The sequence below is a fragment of the Rhea americana genome, unplaced genomic scaffold, assembly GCF_003343005.1.
Source record: "Rhea americana isolate MKP2758 unplaced genomic scaffold, rheAme1 scaffold_19, whole genome shotgun sequence".
Classification (NCBI taxonomy): Eukaryota; Metazoa; Chordata; class Aves; order Rheiformes; family Rheidae; genus Rhea; species Rhea americana.
This window is the reverse complement of record NW_028186038.1, coordinates 3,529,777-3,538,372: the sequence shown is the minus strand read 5'-3', so window position 1 is coordinate 3,538,372 and position 8,596 is coordinate 3,529,777.

Genomic DNA, 8,596 nt, shown 5'->3' with positions numbered 1-8,596 from the left:
CTCCCGCTCCTCGCTCTCGGCCCCGCGGTGGGGCGCGGGCGGCTTTCGGAGGATGCTGTCGGGGCTGCTCCCGGGCTGCGCGCCTGGAAGACCGAGGGGCTCCCTTCCACCCGCGGCCGCGGCCGCGCCGCCCTTCTCCTCGCCTGCTGTGCCGCGATGCCCGGCGTGCTTTCAAAAACTTACCTCTCGTGCCGCATGCTCGCTGAGGTTGCGGTGGACCTTCAGCCTCTGGAAAGCTGAAGCCCTGCGAGGGCGGCCGGCGCCGAAGGCARGTGTGCCGAGCCGCTCTGCCTGGCCTTGAACCGCCCTGGGTCTAGAGGAGCAGCGCCCCGTTCAATGCCTACTCCAGATACACACGAAAACGACCGAAATCTGAGTTCAGTCTACCGCTGAGTTGCCCCGGTCTGTCTGCCAACATCCCTGCATAAAGCTGGGGAGGAACGATGAGACCAACAAAGTAAAACGCTTTGAGCAACCTTTCAGCCGCCTGTCGTACACCTGTTTCCCTGTTTGGTGTTTAGCCTCCTGGGTGCCTACAGCAGCCCTGTGAGAGGTGCTCCCCCCCAGGCTCCAGAAGTGTCTTCCCGTGGCCGGCGGGACAGGCAGCACTTGGAGAAGCAACTTCAGATGTGGGCGCTGGGTATCGCTTCCTGCGGCCATCAGCTTATGAATGCGATTTKCTACGGGCGCTTCTGAAGTTCAGACTGTACTGTGAACTTCAAAAAGCAAAATCTTGCTTTCCCCAGTTGTACTCCCCTGAAAATTAACAGAGAAGGTGCACTAAAAAGTAATTCAGTATGTGCTGATGTCTGAAGGTATCTTCCAGGCTTTTGAGCAGGTAAATATTAAGAGCAGGTGGCACAGGTATCAGGAAGGCCTTTCCCTGAATGCCAAGCCTACAGTTTAATCAGGACTGTCCTTCCCAAATTATGGTGGAACAAGGCTTTCACCAACTAGGGTGGTTTTATCCCACAATGTGTGGTATCCACATTACCTTGCTCAAGTTACTGATAAATTGCTGTAAATTGATTTCAAMTCTTCTAGAAAAAAATATATTTTGCATATTTTGCAGAGATAAACAATATTATGGAAGCATTAGTGCTAGTGTACATGATCTCCCTTTAACTTCCATGGAGTGATGACCAATAGCTCTAGAAAGAATCTCTGGAAGAAGCAGAAAACTCAGGACGGAGGAGGAAGAACATTTATGCAGAAAAATGGCAGAGAGGGCTTAAGCAATAAAATATGGGTGCATTCTTCATTTTAAAAACATGATTTTGCAATTGTAACAGAAAAGTGGTTATTATGTAATCAGGCTGGGGGCCCGCATGCCCCTGTAAGCTGCTTTGGAAAGGGGTCTGTAACAAGTATTGAGGACATAGTAAAAACTTATACTGACAATTTCCCAAATATATCCTTCCAGTAATCAGCAGGTTAAACTTCTTGAACTAGAATATGCAACTGGATCATTAGGTTAATGCTGGGGAACTAACTATCTGCTGTGACAAAAAAAAATAAGCCCRTCATGGGCTGATTTTAGATTTCTAAATCCAATGGTAAATATGATTGATAAATTTGTAGATGAATTAAATTGATAACCCTGAAATAGTAGTATTATATTTGTGCTTTACAGATGAGAATAGGTGTTGAAATTAGTTCTCAGGGAGTTAACTTGAATTTCAGTCCTTTCAGGTCTTTGGTCTCTTCATACAGCCTATAAATACAACAGACAGGGCTTATGTCATTAGTCTCTTAATGTTATAAACATTTAATGAAGTTAAATTTGAAGTACAACACATTGTAAAATCAATCTGATCTTGCTGGGGAGACAAAGGGAAGAAAATTGAGTCATTTGGAAAACAAATTAAGAATTATATTCACTTAACTGTGAGGAGGATGAAAAATCATGATCAGGAAAATAGACCCATTCTATTTTAAAAGAAAACAGGAATCAGGAACAGAGAAAAGTGCTCTCTGTGTTAGGATGCCATGTTAGGTATATTAACATCATCTTCAGTTGCATGCAGCCCAACACGAATCRCTTGGGAGGTGACAAGCAGTGCTTTCCTAGAATTTGGAGGAGTTTTGCTCTGCACATTATGGAAGACAAGACCAAGTTGCAAGGTAGCTACTTTAGCAGCTGGAGATTTCAGTGGTTTTGTCYCTGTGTCCTCGCTGTACTATCCACAGCTAAGTGCTCGTGGGAACGTTACCTGCTCCGAGCATTGCTCCTGATTTCTAGGCACAGCATGCGCTATCTGGCTCTCAAACATGATAGCTGCGTTCTTTGGCTGGAGGACAAAGCTGTTCCTCCTACAAATGCCTGTGAATACTTTCCTAAGGAATATGTTAGAGCGTAAGGTTTTCTTGCCTTCTGCTGAAGTGGAAGCAAGAGACTATCTAGCAGCCAAATCAGTTTCCTTGCGTGCTTTAACAGCATCTAGCATCTCCTCAATATGCTAAGTGGGAAGAAAAGAAATAAATAAAAATAAATAAAACCCTATTAGCAAAGGATTACTGTGTAAAAGTCCAACACAATGAACAGGAAAAGTGAAGGGGCAACGGACATGTTAAAATGCTGCAGACAACAAGCTGCTCAGAGGAAAGTGTATTTGTTCTTTCTTTTTAAAACTCATTATTTATTTTCTCTTTTCTTCAGGCCTAATGTCTCACTAATGAATTCCAGGGGGATTTTTGAATCATGGTGATATCATGGGTTAAAACCCCTCTCTACTTTTTGAATGTAAATTCTTTTTGACATTCTTACTTATTGCGGAGCATTGACTTCTTTCCTACAACAAAACCAAACGCTATTTGGTTTTGCATAGTTAACATTTTGCTAATGGGTAGCCAAGATTCTCTCAGCAGCTCAACAACATTTTCTAAAGCACACTGGCGTTGTTGTAGCAACTGGTGGCTGATCTGTGAATAAAGCAGATGTCATTGTGGCAGGATAAAGGGTGAATAATCTATCACTGAGCCACTACCACTCCTGCCCAAACAAGTCATCAAAATGACAACTTTGGTGCATGGTCATCCATTAAGGTTTATGTATCACCTTAACTCATCTCGTTGTTATATAAATCGATGTTATGCTATAAATGCTAAGAATTTCTCAGCCCCTCGCCACTGCCTTTCTCACGGAAGAAGCACAGCTAAGATGTGCTAAGGCACTGACAGCTTGCCAGCTTCCTTTTAGGCTTTGATTGATTTTGCACTTCCATCCAAGCTGGTTTGGCCTAAATAAACACAGTATATATCCTGAGAAGTTTTTCTCTTTACTGTTTAATCTGAACTCAGTTCATGTGGCTTGCAATTAAAGATGGGCAAGCATCAAAATATTCTGACTGGTACCCAATCTGAGAACAAAAGGAGAGACAGAAGCAGATAAATTGCCTTTCTAACTTCTCAGAAAGGCTTTAATCCATTTTTTTTAGCTTCTATTCCAACTCTCACAATTTGTACTTAGTGGGCACAACTCATTGACCTGAGTGAGTCTCCTCACGTCCCCCTCTTTTGGTGGCAGAGAACACCATGCAGTGTCTGGATACAGAAATGAGTTTAGCGCTGTCCTGTTAAAAATCTTCCATTAGAATATTTGTTAACTTTTTAATATGCTGTCAGTGATGAAGTATCACGGCAACTTGTTCTTATTTTACAGAGACCCTCAGATTTTGAGCTTGCCAGAGGTTATTTGTTCTCAGTGTGGAACTCCTGTCCACCTCTTCTGCCTTAACCTGCTCTCTGCTACCTTCCTTGGCTAACATCTTTGCTAATCATTTGACTTACAGAGATGAAACTAAGACCAGGTTACTATGTTTTCCCTGGTGCATGACTTGTACTTAATGCTATATTAATTACTATGTGCTTAGCATTTAATGAGGTGAGAAGAGGGGGGAGTCTCCTGACTTCAGCTGCATACCACACGCAGTGAACTCGCTACATGCGATGAACTTGTTTCCAAAACCCTGGAATCTGGATATGTATTTTGTAAATAGAAGCAAAACAGGCATTGCTTGAGTTCCTTAAAGCAGCATGGCAAAGCTGAGAAATCTGGGCTGTACTCCTAATTTTTGCACAGACTTCCTTTGTGTCCACTAGCTGGCCTTCCTGTGCTTTGTGTATCCTGATTTCCTGTCTGTATATGGGAAAAATAGTGGCTAACCAAGACCAGACTCGGTGCAGAACATTTGTACCACTAGACTCCACAGCATTATAGAAAGTCAAAAAGAATTATCCTGATAATTTTAAAAAGATGTGAGAAATGATTTTTGTAGTGCTAACATATCTTAAACTCAYGAGCTGGCATTATGGTTTTCTGTATCTGTACTACTGTTACTATCAGTACTGTATCTTTGCTGACCTTCTCCATTAACTTCTAGCTCAAGATGTCAGACAGTTAATTTACTCTGCAGTTTAAAATAGTTCTGATCAAATTTAAATCATTTCAAAATCAAGCCATATATGGACAGATATGTAGCCCACACTGCGTATTTCCATAGGCTCCCATGTAACAGCAGAGTTAGTAGGAAATAAGCAGAGTGCAAGAAACAATGCACAAAGCAGGTTTATTGCGGCCAACATGGAGTAGATGTCAGTGGCCGGACGTGTTTTCCAATATGTACAAGCTTTTTCTCCTTCTCCTAGCACAGCACATTGAGAAATATTTTGGATTTGACTTGAGTCAAACGAAATTGCACTGTGAGCTGTGCGTTAGGTAGAGAGCCTTCGCTTGGGCTCGAATGGGACCATTCAGTCAAGCCCTTTCTCAGGTCTCTGATAGACTCGGTAGTCTGCCTTCCGCACACTGCATTTTTCAGTGTTTTTTGTTTTTATGTGGTTCTCCTGTTTGTTTTCCAAAACGCTTCTGGGCTGCATCCTGTCTATATTAGGCCATTAGTTTCTTTAAGTCTCTTTTCTTACTGTTTAATAAGAGTAGTCCTTGTCTGATGAACTGCTTTCTACACTAAAAAGCACTTCACTCTGCTAAAGTGTGATAGGAATTACTTTTCTGCAAGATACTGATGCCATCACTTGGAGAATCTCTACCCTCCACCACCAAGAACAAGCCATAGCAYGTGATTGCTTAAAATGTAACCCGAGGGACTATGCAGACAGTTCTCTAATGGGTTTTGATTTAATTTATTCTGTGAGTTCTGTGAGGCCAGAAATAGATATTTGCTTTGTCACTGAAGTGCCAAAAATGTTATGGCATTTAATCCCTTTTATTGCGTAAATAATAAAAGGATTTCAGGATAGAAGGAGAAGTGGCATGAGAGATCCAGGAAGGAATCTGTCAGACTCATTTGTAAAATTTTTGTAGTCAAAATAATCAGTATGCTAACATCATATGATGGAAGCAAGCTCAAAAATAACATTGGGAATAAGAAAAATTAGAGATGGAGAAGGCTGTGAACAATGAGTAAATGTGATTAACAGGTAATATCGGACACTATCCACTGCACATTCCCTCTGCAGTCCCATTAAAGTGATGAGTCTGCCTGAGAGAGAACAAAGTTCAGCACTGTCTCTTCATGGGTTTTGCTACAATTTATTATACAAGTTTGTCGATTAAAGAAGATCTGTTCTGGTCCACTCTCTTTAACTTCATGTTAAATAGCCATCAGTGTGGCTTTCTCGACAATATTGAGGTGGTGAGTTAGAGGGACACAATGTTTGAGATGACTGAAGTAATTACAGATTTCTTGCACTGGGCTGCAGAATTACAAGTATATTATAGTGAATGTTTTAGGCACAGARTGTCCTTCTCCTCTAGTGTATTGTATCATGCACAGAGAGGAGATCAAGATGCAGAAGCCATCAATAACTTGGAGGAGCGCACTGGACAGCTTATAAACACTCCAAGTGCTTGGAGATAATAAAATAAGAAGCGCGTACCCTGAGCAGGCAGGCACACGGGTGAAAACGGAAAAGTGAGGTGCTTTCCGTGCAAAAGGAAGTTATATAACGGCTTGTTCCCAGGAAAAATACCTGTCCATAAGCATTTAAGAGGTGCATGAGGCTTTGTATGACACAGTGCTAGTGAACTGTGTGCATCCACAAAATGAGCTGTGGATCTGGTATGATATATACATGTATTTTTTGGTGTGGGGAAGGGATGCAAGCTAGTATCGGAAACAACAACAAAAACTAAGGTTATGCTTTCTATGCTAACAGAATTTGGATATGTGCTACTAATCGCAGGCAACTAGTGCAATTTTGATAGCATCCTTTCCACCTTACATTTGTATTTTGTGCACATAATCCTGAAAACATTTTCTCAAAGGTCAGTATAATCTCCTCCTCTCCCAGAGAAATCAAACTTTATTACAAAGCAGACATCTTACATGATGGGAGTGTGATACAGTGACTCTGACAAAAATATAGGATCAAGGTGAGGAATTATATGGACTTGAGRGCGTAGATAGTAAATATACCACGCTATACTTCCAAGTGTGATTTTTCTGGTATGTGTTTTTGACCTCCCAATTCTAGATCGCTCAATATGTGCTATTGATGAAAATATGAATATGTAACAACAAAATGCAAAAATGCATCCCATAAAACTGCAAAGCATCAGAAGAAGCCTTTATGGTTTTAAAACACTGTCTCTGAACTGTTCAAGGCAAGAGGACCACAAAGTTCTGGTAGCCTCCTTCAGACACCTGGAGTCCTTTAGATCCAAGTGTATCTCTTTGTTATTTTAACTTAATCATATGTTATTAACATTTGTTTCCAGAGAAAGGATTCCCTAGTTTTTTGATTAGGATTAAAATGCTTGCCTTTGAGAAATTATTTTGTATAGTTTTTCCCAGAAGAACATAAACTGGTACAGTGAATTAAGTCATTTTCCTTATTGAGAGCTATCCAAGGTGACCTTGAATTAAGGAAGAGTGTTTTAGAGTCTAGATGAGCTTCATAGTCTGGTGTTCTGCTGTGTGATAAAAGTCCGGTACTTGATTCAATTATGGAAAATTTTGGAATATTAAAGGCCCGGAATCAGGCTGCCTGCCTGCTGGTTGACAGCAGCGGTGCCGGTCAGGGTTTGGCCACCCCTCTCTAGGCATGTCAGTCACTGCGTCTGCAATTTAGTCCTGCTACCAGCAGTGCGGTTGGAGAGCTTGTTGTTCAACAGATCTGCTTGGGATTACGGGTTTGGGTGGACTGTATTAGTACACTCATCCTGGACATCCATGGTGCATCTTTCTCTATTGATAAATGTGCAAACATTGTTAGAAATACTTTTGCTGAACCTTCATTTGAATATATGCACCCTGACTGCAGTCTGTGGTGTTTCCGTATTCAAAAATTGCTTTTCAAGCGTGACCAGTTAAAATAGTTTTTGTAATCCCCGAGATAGTTCATTAAGCAATCTGTGTAAAACGGCATATGTTTATTATTTTCCTTTTGTCAGTAACTATGTACCTTTAAAATAACTTTATCGAATGAGCCACTTAAGATTAGATTTCAAGGATGTTTTCACTCTAATTATCACTGTTGAAAGATATATCGCAGTTTTGTGTCTACATGGCAAAGAAAGCTTAATCATTGATTGAGTTGTGTTTTATGTAGGTACTTCAAGTATTTGAGCTAACTGTAATCTAGTTAGTTGTCCTTTAAAAAAAGGCTGAGAGGTAAAATTCTTAAAACTTGCTTAGGAATTCCAGTGCAGAACTGCTTCCTTTCCGTGAATTTGGGTCCCAGTATCAAATAAGGAAGTGAGATTTCGTGAAAAATAGCTTCCCAACTTGCAGTTATGTTTGATCTCTTGCTCCTCCTCCTCCTTTTACTCTTCCTGCCTCTTGAACGTATGTTTTCTTTAAAAGCCTCCGTGAAGTTATTAATGGGGACAGCAATCCGGCACTTCCCCTGTTCAGCAGAGATGAAAAGATGAATTTTCTCTTGCGAGCTGCATTGCTCTGCGGTTGCGCGCGCTCCACTCCGTTGTGCACTGCTTCTCCGAGTGAAAGCAGAGCTCTTCTGTCCCGGAGGACGAAGAACAAACTGTTGTGTGCGCAGGAATATCTACAGAATCGTAAATCTTTCTCCTTCTCCTGTTTGTTCTTTGTGCCGTCGAAGCACGTTTAGAGAATGGCCAATTAACTCCAGATTCACGGCAGATTCTGATTTCTCTTATCTGAGACAACACATCCAAATTTCCAAGGACTTTCTAGTTGAATGCAGAATGTGGCTTTCCTTGCTCCTGAATTCATAAAGCACCTTGTGGAGTTCCCAGGGTGATACTTCCTTTTATTAGACAAACTGAAATTTTCTCTAATTAATGCACAGATCACCAGTAATATTGTAAACAGTAGGGAAAAGGTATATCAGATTAACTTCATTGTGTGTCCAGTTCTTTATTACTGTGAGTAAAACTATTTAAAGATATCTGTTCTTTAAGAATTAATCTGCTAGCCATACATTGTGCATCACTATATATTGAAATATATAGGGAGTGGGAGTTTTACAGATTACTTTCCTATCATAAAAACATTCTGCAAAAGTACAATTTGTAGAATACTCTAATCAGTGAAGAAAACACATTTTTGACTGTGCTGTGGTATCCTCCTAGTAAAAACCCAATACAGACTGGGGA